General features: G+C 45.0%; 1 long non-coding RNA gene across 3 annotated transcripts in view; it reads left to right on the top strand.

Annotated features, from left to right (window-relative positions):
* The window catches only part of LOC110260952, a 193,376-nt gene that overhangs the window by 36,193 nt on the left and 133,153 nt on the right, over positions 1 to 24,030 (top strand). For all 3 annotated transcript variants that reach the window (XR_002344595.1, XR_002344593.1, XR_002344592.1), the window contains 2 exons: positions 1,246 to 1,360; positions 2,412 to 2,504. This is a non-coding gene — a long non-coding RNA (uncharacterized LOC110260952). The remainder of the gene's footprint in view (positions 1 to 1,245; positions 1,361 to 2,411; positions 2,505 to 24,030) is intronic.

The following is a 24,030-nucleotide window of genomic DNA, read 5'->3' as shown; positions in this document are numbered from 1 at the left end:
AATATTTGTGTCCCTCCTGTGTCCCCCAAGCCATTCCCTCATTTGCCTGCAGACACAGCCCTTTCCATCCGTTCTTCTCATTTTCCACTGACACTTGCTCTTCGCCGCTCTTTGTGGCAAAAAAAAAAAAAAAAAAAAAAAAAAAAAAAAAAAAAAAAAAAATCTGTGCTGTGAACACAGTTTGACATTTCCTGACATTTCATGAACTAATTACACTACAAATAATTAAGCATGTTCACATCTGTAACAAACGAAGGCAAAGTGGTTGTCAGCGGGCGTGATTGATGACCTCCCTGAGACTTGATCTGATGAGATTCTCCCACCCTGGGCCGGAGCCCGGTGCCACTGTGTTTGCAATCATGCCTTCAGCCCTTTTCATCAGATCACACCGACGAGATGCTTGAAGAAAAGGATGGGAAAATTAATGACTACAATGAAATATTTGCATTTTTCCAGGGCTGGAAAAAACAATGAACAAGAGATGTGACAACCTCAATTATCTGGTGGTACTAAGAGCTCAGAGACAGCTCCTGCTGGAGAGAGCTGTTGGGAAGCCCGGGGGTGTCAGGCTGGCTGGAAAAATGGCAGGTGACAAGGACAACATTTTTTTTTTTTTATGCTACACGGGCCCACAGAAGCTCAGCTAAAAAGACAAATTGCACGAGCAATTTCTTATGGAGGGGGAAATTTGTCAGCCTTTAAGCTTGTTCCTTTACAAAGGTTGGACCGGGGTATGAAAATAAGCCGGGCTGCAGACAAAGGAATGCAATCTGATATCTGCCAATCGATGTGACTGCCAATGGCTGGGTCTCCTTTGTTTAATGCGGTTTGGGGGCTCTCGGCGTAGGCTGCACACCGTACAGAACTCTACGCTCCCTGCCCACTGGGATCTCATTTGGAAGGGACCCCAGCCTGCTAGAGACCTAATTTGGCTTTTTGCAAAGCCAGCTCCAGCCAGTTTTCTGGGCAAATTTCCCTCCTGAAGTTGCCCAAACAAATGGATTTATCATCCAACATGATGCCAGCCTAGAGGCTCCGTGGGCCAGAATGCAAGCATAAAATAAAATAAATACCTTTGGATAAAGGAGATGGCAAAGCATCTCTCTCTAACCGAGGTCTCTGCCAAGGACACCCTGGCAGCCAGACATGGCAAAATGGAGTTTTTAAAGATTAATGTTTAAAGTGCAAGACAAATTCCGTGACACCAAGTCTTCTCGTAATTTTCATTCTGTTGTTTTCCCACAGAATAAACAAGTCAATTGACAAGCCAATGAGCTGTTGGAAAATTTCGGCTGATGCCATCCATCAGGTTACAGTTGGCCACAGGAAGACATTCTAGGGACACTGGCCACATGGAATGGTATGGACCTGCCCCTTTGGTGAGCACAGACGATATGTAAGATACACTGTGGGTATATGTGTTAGCTTCCCTGCAACCCTTCAAGGTAGATATTGTCATTTCCATGATACAGATCAGGAAACTGAGGTTCAGAGAGGTCAGGGGACTTGCCCAAAGTCACACAGCTCTAATGCAACAGAGACAGAATTCAAACCTAGGTTTTTTGGCTCCAATGCTTGGGGTCCCCACCATGCAGATTCTGGGTAAGTCGGTCAAGTTCATCCATTCCCTCAGCGATAGTGCCCATGTCCAAAGGATGGATGATTCATGGCCCCCTGTCTTTGCTCACCGACCTCTTCTCAACCCCCATCCACTCTCGGATTGAAATGAACATCTTTCCCATTACTGGCCTCCAACACTTCCCGTGTCCTGCCCCCAATCCATTAGTGAGATGGAACTTTCTATGTGCATGAGAAAGAAATCAGCCTGTAGGACTGGAGGTCTCTGGCGCTTAAAATCAAAATACTCTCGGCCCCGGGGGCCTCAAGGCAAAAAAGTCAGTGCGGTCCTTTTATACCTTAAAGGAATTTGGGCTTCGACTTTTCCGTTTTGTGTTTGAATCCTACAGGGAAGGTGAGTGGATGATCAGACATTCTTTCTTCCTTAAAAAATAGGTGCTGAAAGTCGGCTTTCTAGCTTCTTGCTCAAGGCAGGGCTGGGAAGCCCAGATTAAGCAAAGTAGAAGGAGTCCTGGAGTCAAGTCTCGGGATTTTAAGGATGGATTTCAGTGTTTTTAAATTACTAGATCATAGGGTAGATTTAAAGCCCTAGCTGGAGCCTTTCTTCTCCTTTCGTATCAAAACTCCGATGTTTATCCGCAATATATCCAGTTTAGGCTTTTTAAGAAAGGCGGGCTGTCGGTGGTCCGCGGACAATAAACCTGGGCATTTTTGACCTTCATTCCACAACTTGACTTCAATATCTGCTAATTCCTTTTTATACAACAAATCGCATCAATCACGTTCGCATTTAACCAACTGGAGCTTAAATTGTTTTTGTTCTCTTCCATAAGTTCCTTCTCCAGATTAAATGCCGTTCCACCGAACGAACTGCTCTCGGCTGAAGTGGGGAAGCGTGATTTGATTAGTATAGATTCTGGAATCGGGTAAGTACTGTATCACTGTCCTCTCCAGAAAAGAGGTGACGTGTCCTGGGATATTAAGAATGACCATTTAATGTAAAAACTCGGATAATACATGAGTTAAATGGAGAAAATGAGAGAAAGCTTTTAAGCATTCTCCCAAGACAGATTGCAGAATAATATTATTGTACACGGAAAGGGGCCTGATCGACGCTGTCAGGAGGCCATTATAGAAGTGGGGTTTAAAATCATTATGGCAAAAAGCATTTCAGAGCTTCAGCGAGAGAGCGGCGTCACATAATGAATTATCAATAGAGAACTGGTGATTCGGTTATATTACAATATGAACAGAAAACTTCCTGTCACATAATTTTAATCTGCCACTCTGATAAATGGCTGGAGGAGGGAGCCCCATTTCCATCATGAGCAATGGGAGTGAGTGGGGGGGGGTGGCTTGAGAGTCACAGACAATGCTGTAAATTAAGGATTCTCTGATCCAAGGAACACCCCTTAACCCCGCTTCCTTGATGCACCTGAAAGTCACCTATTTCTACGTGTCAGACACTGAACTAGAGGTGTGACAACAGGCATCAGCTTTAACTGCAATGAAACCGTATTTGCAGACACAGGGGCCCGTCCGAAGGCTATCATTTACTAGTTTGATTTCTTGAAATATTGCATTAAAATATGATTTATCTCAGTGGCTGAGGTTTGGGGCACCTCCTTAAATTTTGCTCCCCATGTGAGTGTTTCAGTTGTCTCGTCCTAGTTCTGCCTCTGCTCCCTGCAAAATTGCAAGGTAAGCAATATTGCAGCCTAGGAAGCTGATATTTGGTGAGATTTCCTAATCAGGTTAATGGTCCATAACCAGGGGAGCTGAGATTCAAATCTAGCCAGTCTGACTCAAAATTCTAGCAACTTTCTACTTGACCATGCCGTGTGTATGTGTGTGTGTGCTTGTGTTTTATAGTTAAATCTTTCCTCCCCAGTATTATCACCCCAATTAGAGAGTTCTTTAGAGAATTCCAAAATGCTATTTGCCTCACCACCTCATTTGGGGACAAGGGAGCTATTATCTGTTTCACTTGTATAAGCTATTTAACGTTCACCAAGACAAAATGCTCTATTTTGACCTCTAAGAACTGAGGTACCCATTTGTACTGGCATCTTGAAGGTCCTCTTTAAAAGGCATCCTCTACGATTTAAAATACTGTTTTGGGGAGTTCTCATCATGGCACAGTGGAAACGAATCCCACTAGGAACCATGAGGTTGTGGGTTCGATCCCTAGTCTCGCTCAGTAGGTAGAGGATCCGGCGTTGCCGTGAACTGTGGTGTAGGTTGCAGACATGGCTCGGATCTGATGTTGCTGTGGTGGTAGTGTAGGCCAGCAGCTGTGGCCCCAATTTGACCCCTAGCCTGGTAAACTCCATATGCTGCGGGTGCAGCCCTAAAAAGCAAAAACAAAGAAAATTTAAAAAGTAAAATAGTGTTTTGGGAAGGTTCACTATGGGACCAAAACTTAGCAGTGACGTTTGGCCTCGAGATCAGTACTGGGTGACTAGGGGCACAAGAGATGTGCTTTTCACTGTACGCCCTGCTGTGTTTTTTAAACTGAGATATAATGAAATATAACATTATATTCGTTTCAGGTGTATAATATGATGATTCGATATATGTACATATTGCAAAATGAGCACAAGAAGTATAGTTAACTTCCGTCGTCAAAGTTACAGAATTGTTTTCTTGCGAGGAGAACTTCTAAGATTCATTCTCTGAGCAACTTCCAAATATGTACCAGAGCATTATTAACTATATTATTAACTGTTGTCACCATGCCATACATTGCATTCTCAGGACTTATTTATCTTATAGCTGGAAGCTTATAAATTTGACCCCCTTCACCCATTTTGCCCATCCCCCAACCCCCCTGGAAACCGACAATTTGTTCTCTGTATCTGTGAGCTTTGTTTGGGGAGATTTGTTTATTTAGGTATTTATGTATGTATGTATTTATTTATTTATCTTTTTAGGGCTGCACCTGCGGCATATGGAAGTTCCCAGGCCAGGGTTCTTGGGGTGGAATCACAGCTGCAGCCACCGCCTACACCACAGCCACAGCAACGCCAGATCCTTAACCCAATGAGCGAGGCCAGGGATCAAACCCTCATCCTCATGGATACTAGTCGGGGCTTGTTACCACTGAGCCACAGCGGGAACTCCTGGGGTTTGTTTTTAGATTCCGCATATAAGTGAGATCATGCAGTATTTGTATTTCTCTGTCTGTCTTATTCCATGTTGTTGCAGATGGTAGTACTTTCTTCTTTTCGTAGCTGATTAATATTCCATTGTCCGTTCCTACCAATGGAGTAAGTTGTCCATTATCCATTCATTTATCCATGGACACTTGGGTTGTTTCCATGTCTTGGCTCTTTTAAATAATGCTGCATGGTGGGGGGCACATGTGTCTTTTCAAGTTAGTGTTTTAGTTTCCTTCCAGGAGTGGAATCGTACCCTGTTTTGCTTTCAGATTTTGTACCGTGGGTATGAGTCAACTCTTTCAGTCAAGACGAACCAAACGTTTGCGAAGGACATGGGTTAACAGGCCTCTCATGCCCTGTTTGTATCTGACCTAGAGACTGCCCCCCACCCCCAGGAGGTCCTCCCCTACTCAGTGGTGGAGACAGCAGTGTCAGCAAAAGCCAAACATGGGAGATACAAACAAGGAAAGAATAGCCAATACTTTGTGGAATATTATGCAGCCATTACAGCGATAAACTAGGTCCAGAAGTGTTGATGTGGGAGCACCTCCAGGATAAATTGCTCACGTTCAAAAGTCAAATTCACTTTCAAGAATCTTAATAGCATATGTTGTAGAATTATACACACACACATATACACAGTTATATGCGTATTTGTATGCCTTGCATGCTTATGGGCACAGAAGGATTTTAGAGGCCTACATATGAATTTGATGAAACCTATTTTCACTGGAGAGAAGGGACTTGGAGTTTCAGATGGAAAAAATCCTTAATTGTCATTTTACGCCCTTCTCTTTTTGCCAAATTTCTACTATGAGCAGGTGTCATTTTAGTATAGATTTTTAAATCTCTGGTGATTTTAATTTTTCTTAATTATGCCCTTATAGATCATCTAAATGTTTTTAAACATGTTTCATGTCTCATCTGAAAAGGGTGTTTAAAAATGTTAGAATCTGAAACAGTTAATGAAGTACATTGCCGAGATTTTTAATAGAACAGCTTTATTGAGATACATTTCGCATATTACAAAATTCACCCATTTAAGGCTGACACCATTCAGGGGTTTTTAGCATAGGCACAGCATTGAATCATCATGACAATCTAATTTCAGAACATTTTTACCACCCCCACGAGAAATCTCGTATTCACTAGCAGTCAATTCCCCCTCCTACCCCCCACCCCCCACTAAAGCTCCGGGCAACCACCCATCTGCTTGTGGTCTCTACAGATTTGCCCATTCTGGACAATGTATATAAGTGGGATTATACAATACATGGTGTTTTCTTATGCATGGTGTCTTCTTTCATTTAGCATGCTTTCAAGGTCCGTCCACGTTGTATGCCATTCTTTTTTATGGCTGCCTAATATTCCCTTGCCTAGCTGTTTTGTTTATTTTATATTTATTTATACATTTAAATTTTTTTATTTATCTATTCATCCGTTGATGGACATTTGGGTTGTTTCCACTTTTCTGGATGCAATGAACATCCAGTTTTTAGGTAGAAATGCTAGGTTGTGTGGTAACTATGCTTGATATTTTGAGGAACCACGAAACCAAGCAGCTGCTCCATTTTATGATCCAAAGCCCACTCCCTGCATAGCCTTGCTAACATTTGTTCAAATCGTTCACTAGAGATGTATTTCTAAAAATTGTATAAATAATATTTATTTATTTATACAATCGAAGAAAAGTATAATTTAATTGTACTTCTTCCTGCGGAAAAAGTCAAAGCAAATCTCAATTCCACAGAACTGAGTGGAAGAATCCCCTCTTCATTAGCCTCTGCATCCTGCTTTCCTCCTTGGAAGTAACCTTGGTGTTTGGCAGCCAGTAATGGCTCCATACTCTTAGCCATCTTTTGTATGCGTTCTTCCAGTAACTTTCTGCATTTTTCTTCAGATATATGCTCTTCAAGAAGAAGAGCTCTCTTGTTTTCACACAAACGTAATCATATCACATACACAGTTGTACGCGTTTCCCTTTTCAGTTTACACTGGGCCTTGGAGATTATTCAATCCATCATAATTTTTAATCACCTAGATTTTCTTAAAGGCCCCTTTACCTTTTCCAGAACATAGATCCTAGATGCCTCAGCAAATTGCCAAGAAGCCTGCAACTCCTTTAATGCACTTCCTCCTCCCTTGGCTGCAGTACCATCTTCTTAAATGTTCTCCTTCGTGATCATAGAGCTCAATTTACTGAGAACAAATTGTGACTCTGCCATTTACAAGTTCAAGAGGCCCGGAGTCTCTGTGCCTCCATTTCCTCATTTGTAAAATGGGGATAAAAATAAAACGTAACGTCAAGACGTGTTGCTAGGATTGAATGAAATAATAGAAGTGGAGCGGGCAGCCGTGTCTAGTACCCAGGTACGATTCCATGTTGTTCGCCATATAGACCGTCTAGAAAGGCAGGCTGGCAGAGAAGCTGGCTTCTTTCGTCTAATTCCCTCTGCCGTTAGGCCATCTGGCCACTAAATCCGTTCCATGTGTGCTCATCAGGGGCTCCCCGCCCAGGGAATTAAGATCCCAGCCTTGGGGAGTAGAGTAGAGCCACACCCTTGAGCCTTACTCTTTTGATTGAAATAAAATTGCAAAATGAATGATAATCACAAAGCAGATCATTATCCATCGTAACCAAGCTGGACCATCACGAAGGATATTGATATAGCCACAGAAATGAGCCCAGGTCCAGAGGCCAAGCTCCTGAAAAAAGCCAGGCTGGGGAAGAGTGGGAATTGCCATCAGAATTGAAAACATCACCCGTGCAGGAAAAGCTCCCCGATTCTAATGCGTTGCTGCCCTCATTGCTCCAGAGCAAAAGAGAAGGCTCATCTGTGAGCATCCCCTGGGGGGAAAAATGTGGCCCATTGGTTCTCTGTTGACATTTCTGATCCCTGGGATTTAACTGGACCTCACTCACTTTATTTTGAGCAGATTCGTATCCGAATGGTGATTATTGGGTCCTGTAAAAAGTGATCAATAAATATTTGTTGAATAGGGTAGAATCCACTGGACTTTTATTTACTCTTTAATCCCCAAAGCTAAGTGCTAGGCCCTTTGTAAACACCACTTTGATATGCTAAAGAGTCTGAAACACTTAATGAGCTACTAGTTTGAATGTCAAGTTGGGAAGTTATGAATTTGCTGATCATTAATGAGCAAGAATTGATGGGCAGATTTTAGCCATGACTATAGGACTTGGTTGAAGAAGAGACGCTGCATTTAGCTCTGGCTGACTGTTCCCATTTTCTCCTGAGTCTGATATGAATGCTGGGTCCTGGGCATGTTTCAGAGAAGACCCTTCCATCAGGATACTGGGCTTCCCCCGCCCCCGCCCCGGCGCGCCCATCTTTTCAGGGAAGCTTCTGCTCTGCCTGGCAACGCAAACCCTTTTGGAATCCCATGAGAAACTGTAAATTCACATGATTTCTATACTCTTTCATCCCTATTTTAAAACAGAATTAAATTTTGTTTGTTTTTGCCTGAATTAAAACGTGCCCCAATTCACTTTGCTGGTTATCATACATTAGAAAATCAAAACCGCTTTCCTGCTGTTTTAAAAAGAAGGCCAAGAGGAGAGAAGAAACTTCATGGCAAGACCAAGTTCCGACTGTTATATTTATTCTTTTGTTGTGAGATAATCAGGCTATCAGTTTCACAAAACAGTGAAAGCACAAGGCTGGAGGAGGAAAGAAAGAGAACTGAACTATATACATCCCATCGTAGTGCTCATGCCACCTACAGAAAGAGAAGACAGCAATCCTCTATCAGTCAGAATAGGCTAGGTTATGCTGCAGTAACAGACACCCACAGCATCTCAGCAAAAAGTTGATTTCATACTAAGGCTACATATCTAACTTGTGCCACCAAAGGGCTCTGCTCCTGATAACTACTCACAGACCCACCACGGTGGTGGGAAGAGAACATGGGAAACAAGAATCGTCCTGGCTCTTCCATTTTTCTGCCTAGAAGTCAACTTCCACTCACATTGCATTGGGCAAAGAAAGCCACGTGCTCAGCCTAATTTCAAAGGAGGCAAGGACATGGAGTCCTTTCTTGAATCAGAAAGGAGAAGAGGTGGGAATATTTGCTGAGCAGCACAAATGATTGTCACAGATCCCTCCCAAGCCTACAGAACTCAACACAAAAGAATCTGTAAAGAAGAGAAGAGAAGCTTTGCCTCCAGAAGGAAAGTGGAGTGTGGGACAAAGCCTCTGGAGCTTCACTCCTTGCAACATCTTTCTTCATTAGTCATCAAGAAAAATGCAAATTAAAAGCCACACTGAACTACCACTACACCCCCACTGGATTGGTTAAAACTAAAAAAAAAAAACCCTGATAACGCTAAAAGCTGGCAAGGATGTGGAAAAACTGTAACTTGCAAATGTTGATAGGAATGTAAAGTGGTACAATCAGTTTGGGGAAAGTGAGGTTTTTTTTTTTTTTAATGTAACTGGACAGACAGCTATCCTGCGGTCCAGCTTTCCAGCCCTAGGTATTTACCCACCAAAAGCTAAATCTATAATCATTTGTCTGTTACGAATTATCACAGCCATTTAATTGATAGTAGTCCAAGATCTGGAAACAACCTAGCTTGTCATAAATAGGAGAATGGATAAACAAGCTGAGGAATAATCACATGACTGAGTTTAGCAGTAAAAGGGAACAGACCATTGATACGTGTAAAATCATGGCTGCATCTTAAAAACACGACACTTAGTGAAAAGCTTTATCCTAAAGGGAACATCCATTATGAGTCCATTTTTTTAGCAGGTTCTAGAACAGGCTGAATTAATTCATGGTGGAAAAATAATTAGAAGGGTTGTTAGCTTATGTGGTATAGACTGGAAGACCCCCGAGGGAGCTTTAATGGGATCTGGTGTGATGTGCCTCATCTTGTGTGAGGTGTGCGTTACCAAGGTACACACACATTTGTCAAAATTCGTGTACTGGTTTATGCAGTTCATGGATGTAAATTTTATCTTAAATGTATTTACATTTACATTTAATTTATCTTAAAAAGTTGTAAACAAATCTTAAACCCTAGTGAAGGATATTTAGGCTGATACATTTAGGGACAAAATATGCTGATGTCTGCCGCTTCCTTTGACATGAATAACCCAAAAGTCAATGAAATAGATTGATATTGGATAGAGGAGGTTTAGGTGATAAAACAAGAAGAGCAAAATATTCCTTGTAGAATCTACATAGTGAGTCTGTGGATTTTTGCACATTATTCCTTCAGCCCTTTTTCATGGAAGAAACAAAATCCCCAGGGTGTGGAGCCCAGCCCCTCTGGGTTTGGAGCCAAGCTCCTCTGTTTCACTTGCTGTGTGACCTTAGACGCGTTTTTTAACACTACTGGTCGCGACTTTTCTTGATAACACCAATGTCTCCGGAAGATCAAGCTTGGAACCTCCCTATCCCTTAAAAAAGGCCCAGGACACCTCAGCTATTGTTATTTTGATTATCATTTCCCTGGTACGTCTTTTGTTCTTTGACTTTCTGAGGACAAATCCTTTAAGAAGAGCCCTGCCCTTGTCATTCCAAAGCCCCTTGGAGTTCCTGTCCTGGCTCCGCAGGTTATGAACCCGACTAGCATCCATGAGGATTCGTGTTCAATCCCTGGCCTCGCTCAGTGGGTTAAGGATCCGATGCTGCCATGAGCTGTGGTGTAGGTTGCAGAAGAGGCTCGGATCCTGCCCTGCTGCGGCTGTGGTGTAGGCCGGCAGCTGCAGCTCCAGTTCAGCCCCTAGCCTGGAACTTCCACTTGCCACAGGTACGGCTCTAAAAAGCAAAACAAACAAACAAGAAAACCAAAGCCCCAAACCCACAATATAAACTGGGAGCTTCTGTTCACCTTGCACAAAGCCTGGCACATGGCAGGTATTCGGGACGTGTGGGTAGAACAAACTGGATAGGGCTGCCCTGTCATAACATCATGACCAGTAACCTCCAAATCCTCCTTGCCACCCACCAGAGAGGGGCTCATACCATACTTCTGGAATAACCGGAACAGGAAGGGGCTCTCACCAGAGGGCACTTCCCAGGTGTGAGGGTTCTGGATCTTTCGGGGCAAGGAATACCTAAGACCACTTTCTTTCATTCTTTTCCTTTTGGGGAACCTTCCAAAAGGTTTAGTTTTTTGAATAGAGCAATAGTTTGCACCAGAGGCGAGCTGGCCACCCCCTCACCCACCCCGGGGACAACTGGCAATGCCTGAAGGCATTTGTGGTTGTCACACTGAGGAGGTGGTGGTTTGCTACCAGCCTCTAGTGGGTAAAGGCCAGGGCTGCAAGGCTCCCCCCAACATAAAATGATCCAGCCCCAAATGTCAACAGTGAGAAGCTGAAAATCCCCCAGTCAATTGAGCAGGAAAACTGGGCAGCGTATCCTCATCTGCATCCTTCATCTGATAGTCATTTCCTGAGCCCCACATGGCAGACCTGCGCTCACCTGGGTAAGGACCACAGACCCGGTCCGGTGGCAGCCATGAGCATGGCAAGGGCCACAAAAGTTCTTTCCCTTCCTTCCTCCCTCTCTCCATCCCTCTTTGCTTCCTAGCACATCCTTTAGATGTTCTTGGAGCAACACTCCAGAACTCTGTTCCTCTTCCACTTTCCTGAAAGCTGAAATGGGGATGCCCAAGAATGTCTCATTGACTTGTGTAATAGATTTATTTAATTGGCCCATTACCCTGAAGCTCTGGGGAGAGAGGGGGGCTGGGGGCAGCCAAGGACAGTGCACGTGGCTATAAAAACCACAGCTATGTGAAATGCAAGGGCTCGAATCTGTCCCAGGCCTACATTAAAGGAAGCATGTCATAACCCTTGTGTCACAACAGCCGATTTAAAAGGGGCCTCTAGAAATGGAGAGTGGGATTCAGGCCAGCCCGCCAGCCTGCAGCTTCCTATGAGCTGTCCTGAAGGCTTCTCTGGTCTAAATCTCTGCTCCCAACCTGAGCCACTGCAGTCCCACCATTAGATTCATTCTTGTGGGTTATGCATTTTTCTCTCTACTCGGTCCTCGGTGAAAGTATAAACAGCCTCAGAAAGACGTTCATTCATCCACACACTCCTGAGAACGTGTTCAGCGCTGGTGAAATGCAACAATTTTAGAACCAGACAGATCCCTCAGTTTCAGCCTGAATTCTGTCGTTCAGTAGCTGTGTGAATTTGGATTGGTGACTCAACCTCTCTGAGCCTCAGTTTCCTCATCTATAAAATGGGAATGATGATAGTCCCTACTCTTAGGGTTGCCTTGAGGGTTAAATGTGAATAAAGCTAATAAAGCACTAAATGCAGTGCCAAAGTCATGGGAAGCTCATGGAGAATTATTAGCATGCTAATAATAATAGTGGTAATAATAAACCGCCCATGGGGTGACTACAAAAGTGAATGAGGCTTTGTTATAATCTAGCAGGGAGGCTGAGATTCACTTGCAAATAGCTCTAATGCGAAGCTGCTAGGGGTCTGAGAGAGGCCAGGGATTCCCGAGGGGGGCCCTGTGGAGCCAAAAATGACTTGCTGGGGGAGATGGCATTTAAGCTGGGCCTTAGAGGGTGCAGTGTGGTTTGGACGGGTGCAAGCACAGGATAAAAGGGCTGCCAAGAGCAGGGTGCCTGCGATCCAGGCCAGAGCTGCCACCGTTGGTGCGCAGGCCCTCCCTGCTCAAGGACCCCTACAGAGGTGGTGGAGTCGGCAGGGGGGCGGGGGGGGGGGCACAGAGACGGATACCAACAGCACACTGCTCTCAAGCCTTGTCGCTTTAGGCCTGCATCTGGCCCTTTTTGCTAATCAGCTAGGACAGAGCCTAGGAGTCTTCAGCTTAAGTCTTGGCCCAAGGCAGGAGGCATGCTGAGCAAACAGCAGGAAGCTGTTTCGGAGGGATGGAACTCTGAATGGAGCTGGGAAGTTCTGCTGCACGTCCATTTAGGAAGGCCTGGAACATCACATTCATTAAATCACTTGGACTCCATGCAGTAGCCCTGGCCCCTGGAGTTCAACAATCGTGAGTTTAAATCCCTAAGTGGCCACCTGCTACCTAGCTGTGGGACTTTGAGCAAATCACTGCACCTCTCTGGGCTTCAACTCCCTCTCTGCTAAATGGGGATAAAAAATTATGGCTCATGGCATGTTGGGGGATTAAATGAGATGTTCATTGAGCCTTAAGTATGGTGCCACCCACCAAAGTTATCTTTTCTTTTTATTTTATCTTATTTTTTTGTCCTGGAAGTTCCCAGGCTAAGGGTCAAAGCGGAGCTGCAGCTGCCACCCTACACCACAACCACGTCTTTGACCTACACCACAGTTCGTGGCAATGCCAGATCCTTAACCCACTGAGAGAGGCCAGGGATTGAACCTGTGCCCTCATGGATGCTAGTAGAAGGTAACTTTTATGCCTAATGTTAACTGCTTACAGTCGCGTGTTGATCACCTATGTTATGCATTATCAGGGTGCTCATCCAACTTAAAACTGAGAAGTAGGAGGGCACAGGTGCCAGGTGGGGAGGCGCATGGAGAGATGGCTGCAGTGCTGGGGAGGGGGGCAGATGTTGCTGACTTCCTGAGGGTGCCAGAGTCCCTCAGTCTCCTGGGAGGCTGATCCAGGGTGTGCATGAGTGCATGCGTGCACATGCACACACACGCCTCCACCTCAGCACAGTCACACATTCACCTTCACACCCGTATGTACTCACATATTGCATACACACACCCACTGTGTCCTGAACCACTGACCAAATACAAAGCCCTTGGCGCTTCCCAACATTGTCGAGGATGCCTCCAAGCTTTCTCCCGATGCTTCTTAGGAATCTCTGCATCCCATCTGCATCCCATAGCAGACGCACCCACCACATTCTCCTGCCTGTTCTGGAAGATGCCATCCAGGGGCCATGGGACACGTCCCAGGATGTCCTGAATGGGGAGCTGCTATAGTGGGTTTCCTCAGCTCCTTGCAAGCACTTGATGGATGGCATTTGATCAAAAGGTACTTTCCTTCAATCTTCTGTGGCTGCTTGCGCGGACACCCGTGTCCCCGCCTCCCACGTGAAAACCTGGGCACCCCACTCCTCTCTCCACTCACCTCGGGACTCCAAACTCCAGACGAGAAACCACCTTTTTGCACTCAATTATAACAAGCTGCCTTAACCATAAATTAAGTTATAATGGCTTTGCCCACCAGATGAGCTGGCGAGGCACCCCATGCCCTCGTCATAAATTAACTCCTTGATCAAATTTTAAATGAATTATAAAAGTTGAAAATTAAATCTGGCTAAATTAGGGGCTTCCCCGGGTATTTTAATGAAGAAGGAACCACCGGTGGCTTAGAGCAGAGCTGTGACAACTCCAGCTCAAACTTCAGCTGCAGACTTCTGCCAGCTACTGAGTTGGATTAGCTGTTCTCAGTTCTCGGCCTGGCAGTGGGTCACGCCTCTAAGTGTGATGGGCATATGTACCTTCGCTCATTTATTTTCAACTCTTTATCATGGAAAAAATTCCAACATACCCAAAAGTCAGGAGACTGGTAAAATGAACCCCCCCCCACACACACACACACCGTCACTCGGCTTCAACATGAAAAATATTTTTAGAAATTAAACCAATATACCCTTGACATGATCATCAGTATGCTAACTTGCGTCTTTCTGTGAATCCCATTGGCAAATTTATTATTTTAGGAGAAGGAAACAGAGAGAGATCACTGATCAACTTCAGGTTTAAGATTAGACCCTTTTTTTAAAAAAAAAAATCTTATAGAAAGATTTTATTTGCAACATGAATGCCATTAAACATAATGGAAAGTGTTTCCCACAAAGAGATGTTTAGCTTCTTGGCTTGTAAATTCCACGACAGCAGAGTTCTTGCCTGTTTTTCTCATTGATGCATCACCAGGATTAGACCCTTGAGTGTATAGCGAGACAACGATCATTACTGGGGGGAAGGAGACATTGCATCCCAAACTCCCCTTTATACATCAAGAGCTGGCTTAGAGGTACGAATGTAGAGGCTTATATACACATCGCCTAGAGGGAATGGGGTTGATAAGGTCAATGAGTTTCCCACTTGATTGGAAGGATGAACCTCCTTTCAGTTGCTTGGGGTTGACCCAGCACAGACATGCCCAACCTGGAGCAGCATGATCCAAGTGCACTGTCAAGGTGAAGAGACCCATGATGGAGCCCCTGCTTGCCCATAGCCAACACAACGGGACCCCAAAAGCCTCACATGCCAGAGTGAAGGGATAGGGAAGTCATGGGAGATGGTGACTCCCATGAGCCAAGAGAAACTGGGAATTAACTAGAAGTGATAGACAAAGTCCTTAGCATGGGCTCAAGCCTGATGGAATGAACCACACCACCTGATGCCAATCCAAGAAGCTAGGTGACTATGCTCTGGGCTGTAGGACCCCTTAATGGGGCCCAGGGCATAACCCAACCCCTTCTGTTGGCTACCCGAGGGTGTGTGAGGTTCACCTGCACCCACGTGCCATATTGGAAATGACAGAGAAGAGTGATTATTGGCAAGAGAGGAAACAACTCAGTCAGAAACTTTAAGTAGATTTTACATTTATATTTACCCAAAGGAGACTATCTTGAGCCAGAAGACACTGGAATTAATGCGAATAGGAGCCTTAGGGAAAGATGAAGCCAGTTATGAAAATATATATAAAGTGACTTTTTTAATAGTATATCTGAGCTTTAGTGTATAGACGTTCATCATGCTGTTTAAGGTCACAAAGAGCGCAGGACACTTGCAGTTGGCTGATTTTAAACCAAGGTTGAGGTGCATATTTTCTAGTTTCCCCTTGACCTGAAATAGTTATGGTGATTTAGAGAGACCAGATTCTGGTCAGAGAAGGCTAGATGGTTGCTATGTCTACTCTTTTATGGATGCAAGAACCATATGGGAGGGGAGGTGAAATTCTTGAATCTGAAAGTCCAAAGGTCTCTCTTTCTCATCTGGGATACCCAGCATCCCTGGGAAGAATCATGGGTGGGATTTTCCCAAAGGACTCCTTCTTACTTGTCCTCTTCCTCCCCTCCCCGCTTTGCATGAGACATGTTGAGGCGAAGAAAACACAGTGTCTGGGTGGACAGCAGGAGGCATCTCTCAAAGCAAGCGCACAAGAAGCTGGATGGCAGGCTATTTTAAATGTGCTTGCTTTGAGAGGTCCCCTTGTGGTTCAGCAGGTTGAGGACCCATCTGGTGTCTGTGAGGATGTAAATTTGATCCCTGGCCTTGCTCAGTGGATTGAGGATCTGGCCTTGTCACAGTCGTGGTGTAGCTTGTGGATGCAGCTCGGATCTGGCGTTGCCATGGCTGTGATGTAGACCTGCAGCTGCAGCTCCAATTCAACCCCTGGCCTGGGAACGTCCATATGCCGCAGGTATGGCCCTAAAAAGAAAACAGTAAAGAAAAAAATAATAAGTGTGCTTCCTTTTGATTGTATGTAGATTCAAATCAGAGGCAGGGAAGACCTGATGCAAATCAGAGGCAGGGAATATCCACACCTCCAGAGGACCCCAGTTTTAAAGAAGTTATGAAGATTACCAGGTGTCTATCCCTCATCTTTCAAGGAGTTCACCACCCCTTGGAGGCAAGCAACCCAGTTATCTCAGGCCACCAATCCGAGGTGTCTCTCAAGACACTCCAGGGAACTGTGACACCATACGAGGGTGGTCTCATAAGAGCAGCAGCTCTAATTAACCCGAGCTGGCTTGCGGAGGGTGCCAGGTCTGACTGGCCACTCAGCCAATGAGACAAAGAGTGGCAGGAGAGTTATATAGATTTCCGCAAAGCCCCTTTCCATCAGGCTTTCAAGATAATTAAGCAGCAGAAGGACAATTCCTTAATGGCCTGAGTCGAGGTGGCACCAGCCTTGCCCGTGGACCAGGGCAGTTTCTGCCTCTATTTGTACCTGCTTTCATTCATGAACAAAGAGAATGTGGTGCTTTTTCAACTTGTGGACTGCGGCCCATAGAGTAAGAAATACTGTATATATATATTATTGAAATAGGGTTGGTTTACAATGTTGTTAGTTTCAGGTGTATAGCAAAGTAATTCCGTTATATATGTGTGTGGTGTCAATATACATATATGTGGTGTCGATATACATATGTACATATATACGGCTATTCCTTTTCAGATTCTTTTCCATTACAGGCTATTATAAGATATTGAGCAGAGTTCCCTCTGCTATACAGTAGGTCCTTGTTGGTTATCTATTTTATATATAGTAGTATGTATATGTTAACCCAAACTCCTAAGTTTTCCCTTCCCCTCTGAAGAAATACATTTTATACCACGATGTGGTGCATGCGCGTGCACACACACACGTGCACGTGCAACAAAAGTCACACAACCATACTGACCTTCCTATGTGCAATGAACGCTGAGACTTTCTTTTCTCTACTCTTCTATTCCATATTCTTTAATGCCGGTCATGGCCCACTAAATTGAATTTGCCACCCATTAATGGGCTGCAACTGAAAAATACTGGTCTGTAAGTAGCCCCTGTTTGTCTCGATATTTCATTTCTACCCAGAGAGTTCCCAGATAGGCAATTTGTTTGGGATTTTACACTTTGATTATTTTGAGCTTCTTATATCCGAGATCCAAGACACCTAGCTATTTTGCAGGGCTATTGGGATTGAGTTATTGCTATTATTACCAGGAGCCGTCTTGCAGGTATGAATAGACCCATGATTTCTGGTGACCAAGGCAGGAGGGATACAAATAACATTTTCCGGTCAGCTGAACAGAACTTGTGGAATTTCCAAAGAGCAAGTTCTTTTTCTGGGTTCATCAACAAGTTTTGTCTTTCTGCAAACGCCGGCATTACCACCTGCCTGATCAGCAGCGCTCCTCTCAAAATGCCTGAATCCTAGATTGACCTGTTAGCTGCATGACCTGGAGCAAGTCCCTGATTCACTGGTGGGGGAAGCCACTGGTTGCCTAAGTCAGTGCTCATTCCTGGCCCCCTCTTCTGGCAGCTGGGAAGCGGTTTACTCCCTCTCCCAGCATCCTCGGCAGCCAGAGGTGGCCACGTGACTCTGCTCTGACCAATGAAACGGAAGCCGAAATCTAACGAGAAGAGAGTGGTTCCCAGAAAGAGCTCTTGATTGATGGATAGAAAGTTCAAGGGTGACTGGGGCCAAGCCTTTTCTCCAGTCTTCCTGCTTTGAGTGGACCTGATTTGGGGAGCTGCAGAAACTCGCTAACCACGCTGTGGTGACAGGCCTGAAGATGATAGCCAGCCCAGTGGGGATGACAGAGAGGAGGCAGGGGACCAAGGTTTCCGGGGGCATCGCTGAGCACATAAACATCAGCCACTGCCAGCCCCTGGATTTCTGGTTATTTGAGAAAAAGAAATGTCAGTTTATTTAAGGAACGGCTGGATTTTCTATTTCTTGGAGCCAAATATCTTCCTTGGGAATAGAGCTGGTCTGGGCAATGTCAAATGAGGACACTGTGTCCCCAGTTCTACTTTCCCCGCAAAGATGTTGGAGGGTCAAAAAGAGGATTTCTCAGCCACAGCACTATTGGCATTTGGGGGCGGGTACCCCTCTGCTGGGGAGCTGTTCTGTGCACTGTACCATGTTTCATAGCATCTCTGGCCTCTACCCAAAAGATGCCGGGAGCAACCCCTCCTGAGTTGTGACAACCAAAAACGTTTTCAGACATCACCAAATGCCCCCTGGGTGATAAAAATATGCCTGGTTGAGACCCCGTGATCAAAAGCAATGATGGATGTGACTGCCCTTTAAAGGTTAATATTTCCATGAGAGCGGAAACCTTTAACATCGGTGTATGGTGTTGCCTTTTAGACTTCTTCGTTGTTCAAACTAAAGAGTTTTTAAAATATATTTTTACACTCGGATTAAGGTTGGATTAAGGTTTCCTGCTACGTGAAGAAGAAGCAACAGTTTCCTGAAGTCAGAAGAAAAATCCAGCAAAGTATCCAACTTGCTCCATTTCTCAAAGGTACGGGAACTAGACGCTAAGATGGCCAATACGGCTGTTCTAAAGGACGGTCTGTATATTGATTAAAAGGAACATCCTTGCTTGCTCTTGAGTTTCTGCAGTAAAGGAATACAGTGAACCTATTTTCTTTAGCAAATTTCCATCTCTCCGGCACTGGGAATGTTTCAAGTTATTCATTCAAGGAGTTGCCATAAGACACTGGATCTTGGGTAAAAAGTAATACTTCTGTTTCTTTTGAAAACAAAACTCTCTATATCTTTGGAGGATCCCCTTGGGTCTATTTCTCAGTCCGTGTGGTTTGGGTGGAGCCGCCCCATCCCAGGCGCCAGGGGTGAGATGTGACCTGACTGTAAGCCAGTCATCACATCTCGTCCTCCCATCCTTGGTTCAGAGATGGGCATAGGTCCCAATCTGAGCCAGTTAAGAGTCAGGTTCTGACTATTGAAAAAAAAGGACAGGTGTGGCTGCAGGAACTTTCCAGGCGGCTCTGGAAGCCACTGCACACATGAAGGAGAGAGCCTGCCTAAAGAGGGAGCCAACCAAGAGAAAAGAGGAGAGAGATCAGATCCTGTGAACATCCTTTGAGAAGAGGGTCAGCCTGAAGCTGGTGCTACCAGAGGGCTTCTTGGATCTGTGAGCCAATACAAAAGTCCCGCTTTGGGGCGGTCCCATCATGGTTCAGAGGTCACGAACCCAACTAGTATCCATGAGGACTCAGGTTCGATCCCTGGCCTCGCTCAGTGGGTTAAGGATCCAACGTTGCCAAAAACTGCGGCACAGGTCCCAGGTGCAGCTCGATCTGGCGTTGCTGTGGCTATAGTGTAGACCGGTGGCTGTAGCTCCAATTCGACCCCTAGCTGGGGAACTTCCATACGCTGTGGGTGCAGCCCTAAAAAGCCAAAAATAAAAAGTCTCGTTTTTGCTTCAGGTCGTTCAGATGGGGAGGTTTGCCCCTCACAAGCAAAGCCAAGACCAGTCATCACGAATCCGAATGACCTCATTGAAGGCAATGGATCTTATAGAACAGCCTCCCCACCAGGCAAGAGTGACATATTTCGCTTTAGAATATGGAACCTATCAACATACTGAAAATATTGAGGAGGAAGGAGAAGGCGGAAGAGAAGAGGAAGGGGCTATGGAAGGGGGAGGGGGAAGAAGAAGAGGAAGAAGGGGGAGGGGAGAGAGAAGGGTGGAGGGGAGAGGAGGAGGAAGAATCAGGTCAAACCATATAAAACAAACACAAACCCAGGAGTCTGTGCCTGTGTTCCCCTCCACTCCCTGCAGAGCGTATCAGAGAGATATGGGAAACTTGACCCTAAGCGGCCACGCTCTGGAGTCGGACATGAATAAAGATGTCTTTGGGGGACCTAGGAACTCATAAAACAGGATCTGGCTGCGACCCGAGGTGCTGGTGGCAGCTTGCCCAGAGCACTGTCAGGAGCCACTAAAGCTTCTGAAACTCTAGAAATACGGGTTCTGTCTCATTCTCTCTCTCTCTCCATGAGGAAACCTTGACCCATATAAATACTGTCTAATGACATGTACTGAGCTAGCTGGCAGAAGTTCCAGCACCCCACCTGCCATATTTTTGCCACCATGACCAACAAGGGAAACCACAGTAACACAAATCCAGGCCTCAGGCGGCAATGGCTCCCCAGCACGGACGTTTCCCCTCCTTTCCAGAACCTCCTGGAGGTGTGTGCAGGCCTCGGGGTGTGTATCTGGATCATAGTGGCCTCCTGGAGACCACGGTTCCAGCCCATTCTCAGCCCCACTGGCTGTTTCCTGGAGTTTCCCCTTTGGTCTTTACTGAATCTGTGATCCAGCTTTGCCCTGTGGCTCCCAGTAGGATGTGTGTCCTCTTAAGTTGCTACTGATTTGTGATTTGTGCCTAAGACATTAAAAATCACGTCACACAGACTGAGGGGTCTGTGGCCCTCTGGGCAATTAGAGAATTGTCCACTCTGTCAAAAGGAAATTGGTTCGTGAGAAAAATACCCCCCAAACACACACACACACACACACACACACACACACACACACACACACATCCTCAGTCATGGTACTTAATTGCCAGAACATCCTTCTGCCACACAGATTCAGGTTCCAACATTGACCCTGAGACCCTGAGTAAGTGAACCTTGAACACCTCCCGGGCTCTGAACCTCTTGGAGCTTCTGTTTCTTTATCAGAGGAAAGAGACTCATAAGCCCTCTTTTACTGAGATAGTGGAAGAACTGTGTGCCCGGCATATAGAAATGGACTCTAGTTGACATTATTGTCATTACTGTCATTTTTAGGACTGTAGTTGTGGAGCAAAATTATGGGTTCACTGCCAGCCTCACTGCAGAGCAGAGCACCAAAGGCAGGCCAAGGGCTCAGGGTCTCTTCTGGGTGCGTGCTTCCAGAGGGCAACCTGAATGAAATCATATGGGTTAGTGCCAGCTCGAAATAAGAGTTTCTTTCAGATAGTCACCCCAAGATGACAAGAGATTACTTTTTTTGGTATCTCCCATCGCACTAACCCACAGTAGCTACTCAACTGAACCTGGTTGTCAAATGTTGTTGATGGGTTAGAAATTACCTGTGCAGACCATAAGGTCTCCTTTGGATGAGAGTGGGCAGTGATGGCATTTAGTAGGACTCAGAGCCGCCCCCCCCCCCCCCACCCGCCCCGTGTCAAGTACTCTTTTCCTTCTCCCATCCAAAGTCTGGCCACAGATGCCAAAACAGCCCCATCCAGAGCTGTGTTTCATAAATAAACAGGCAGACACAAGTTTGACTTAATCAAGAAAGGCTATGTAAAGCAGATTAATGACATTTTGATGAACTTTTCAACTCAATTTGAAAAGCCATGCTACGTTAACCACAGTTTCCAATTACCCTCCAGGAGAAACTCTGGGGAGAGCTGAGACCCCTCTGAAGTAGAGCCTGTACTTGTAGAGAGATGACAGTCTAAACTACAGCCATCTCCTAAGATCCTTTCTAAACAGATGGTCAAGGGGAAAAAAATTAAAGAAAAAACAATGGGTGAAACAAACGAGTCATCTTGCTTCGAGGAAATATTCCAGTGTGTTCAAACTGAAGACGTAAGTTAGTTCCATTTGATTTGCACCTAAAAAGTGATTGTATGGAGCCAGATCAGGATACAGGACCAAGGTATAGCCTTCGTCTAGATAGGCCACAATTTCCCACTTGAAAGGACTTTAGCAGTGGACCCACTGAATATAGACTGGTACAGCGACTATGGAAAACAGTATGGAAGTACCTCAGAAAACTAAATACAGAACTACCATATGATCCAGCAGTCCTACTCCTGGGTATATATCCAAACAAAACATTAATTCAAAAAGATACATGAACCCCTATGGTCACTGCAGCACTCTTCCCAGTAACCAAGATGTGGAAACAACCTAAATGTCCATCAACAGAGGAATGGATTAAGAAGATGTTGGGTGTGTGTAGATATATACAATGGAATACTACTCAGCCATAAAAAAGAAAATAATACCATTGGCAACAACATGAATGCAACTGGAGATTCTCATACTAGGTGAAGTAATTCAGAAAGGGAAAGACAAATACCATATGATATCACTTATATGTGGAATTTAAATATGACACAGATGGTCCCATCTACAAAACGGAAACAGATCATGGACATGGAGAGCAGACTTGTGATTGCCAGGGGGAAAGGCGGAAGGTGTGGGATGGACGGGGAGTTTGGGATTGGTAGATGCAAACTATTATATTTAGAATGGATAAACAATGGGATCCTACTGGATAGCTCAAAGAACTATGTCCAATCTCTTGGATTAGAACGTGATGGAAGAAGTATGAACAAAAAAAATGTATGTATGTGCATGGCTAGGTCACTTGGCTGTACAGCAGAAATGGAAGGAACATTGTATGTCAACTATACTTAAATTTAAAAAATTAAAAACGAAACCAAACACAAACAAAAACAGTGGACCCATTGCTTTCAGGGACTCTCGCCTATTGTGGTATAGGCACAGTGGAAGGAATCAGACCACCTGCCTCCCCCAGGAAAATCTAAAGCTTCCCCAGGGCAGAGACCCTTGTCTGTTTTGTTCGTTACTATGAAGTCATCCACCAGGGAGGGAATGCAACCTGAATCATATTGTTCAATTCTCTGTTTAAAGGGTAAATAAACATTTCATTGCTGGACAAAAAACAATAAAGACATAATGAGGATCTTTTTTTTCCTCTTTCTCCTTTTGGCCCGAGATGAAATAGTAAGCAGAGTTTTTCATGATGTTAGTGAGTCCCTGTGACCTGTCTGGTTAAGCTAATTTCTGATCACTCTTTGACATCTGGGTCTGTCCAGACTCATGGGCAGAGCAAAGAGAGCTGTGGGCTGCCGCACTGAGATGATGATGTTATCAACGATGCAACCCCTGTCCTCACTGCAGCTAAGCTCAAGACCCGGTGTACATACCGGCTTCTGCAGAATCACCTGGAGTTTCTGTCTTCCTAAGGGTTATGTGGGGGACAAAGTTAGAAGGTGGCTGTCTGCAAGCCAGGAAGAGATGCATCCTCAGAAACCAACCCTAAACCCACCTTGATCTTGGATGGCCCCACACTAGAACTATGGGAAAACCCACCTGTTGCTTCAGACTGGCATTTGTTATGGCAGCATAAGCCGATGAAGTAACCATTTCTCCTTAACATTCCCCTACCCCATCCTATGTGCCCAACAATTGCTTGTTTTATTCCAGATTTGGAGTATTTTTCTTTGTCTTATCTAGGGCTAGTGGATTATCCACCTATTAGCACAGTGCCTGAGGCATGGTAAAACATCTACAATTAGTGCCTATTATTATCATTTATTATTTGTTGTTGTTATCATTTATCTTCATCATTATATCGTATAAACTTTGTCTTTTGTCTTTTTAGGGCTGCACCTGCAGCATATGGAGGTTCCCAGGCTAGGGGTCTAATTGAAGCTACAGCTGCCGGCCTACATCAGATCTGAGCAGCGTCTGCAACCTACACCACAGCTCATGGTGATGCCAGATCCTTAACTCACAGAGCGAAGCCAGGGATCGAACCCGTAACCTCATGGTTCCTAGTTGGATTCACTTCCGCTGCACCACGACGGCAACTCCACATCATATAAACTTTGTTATGTCTCAGCCTTTTGTTATTTGATTCTTTTTGGTAACACATCTTTTAGGGTCCTAAGTCTGGAGTGGGGGTATCTGCTGCCTGAGGGATCTTGGAGGAGTTGACTCAGATCCAGGACTCTTAGCCTCTGGTTTCTTCCATCTCCTCAGTCATTC

The sequence above is a fragment of the Sus scrofa genome, chromosome 6 (assembly GCF_000003025.6).
Source record: "Sus scrofa isolate TJ Tabasco breed Duroc chromosome 6, Sscrofa11.1, whole genome shotgun sequence".
Taxonomy (NCBI): domain Eukaryota; kingdom Metazoa; phylum Chordata; class Mammalia; order Artiodactyla; family Suidae; genus Sus; species Sus scrofa.
This window is presented reverse-complemented; position numbering and strand designations above follow the sequence as displayed.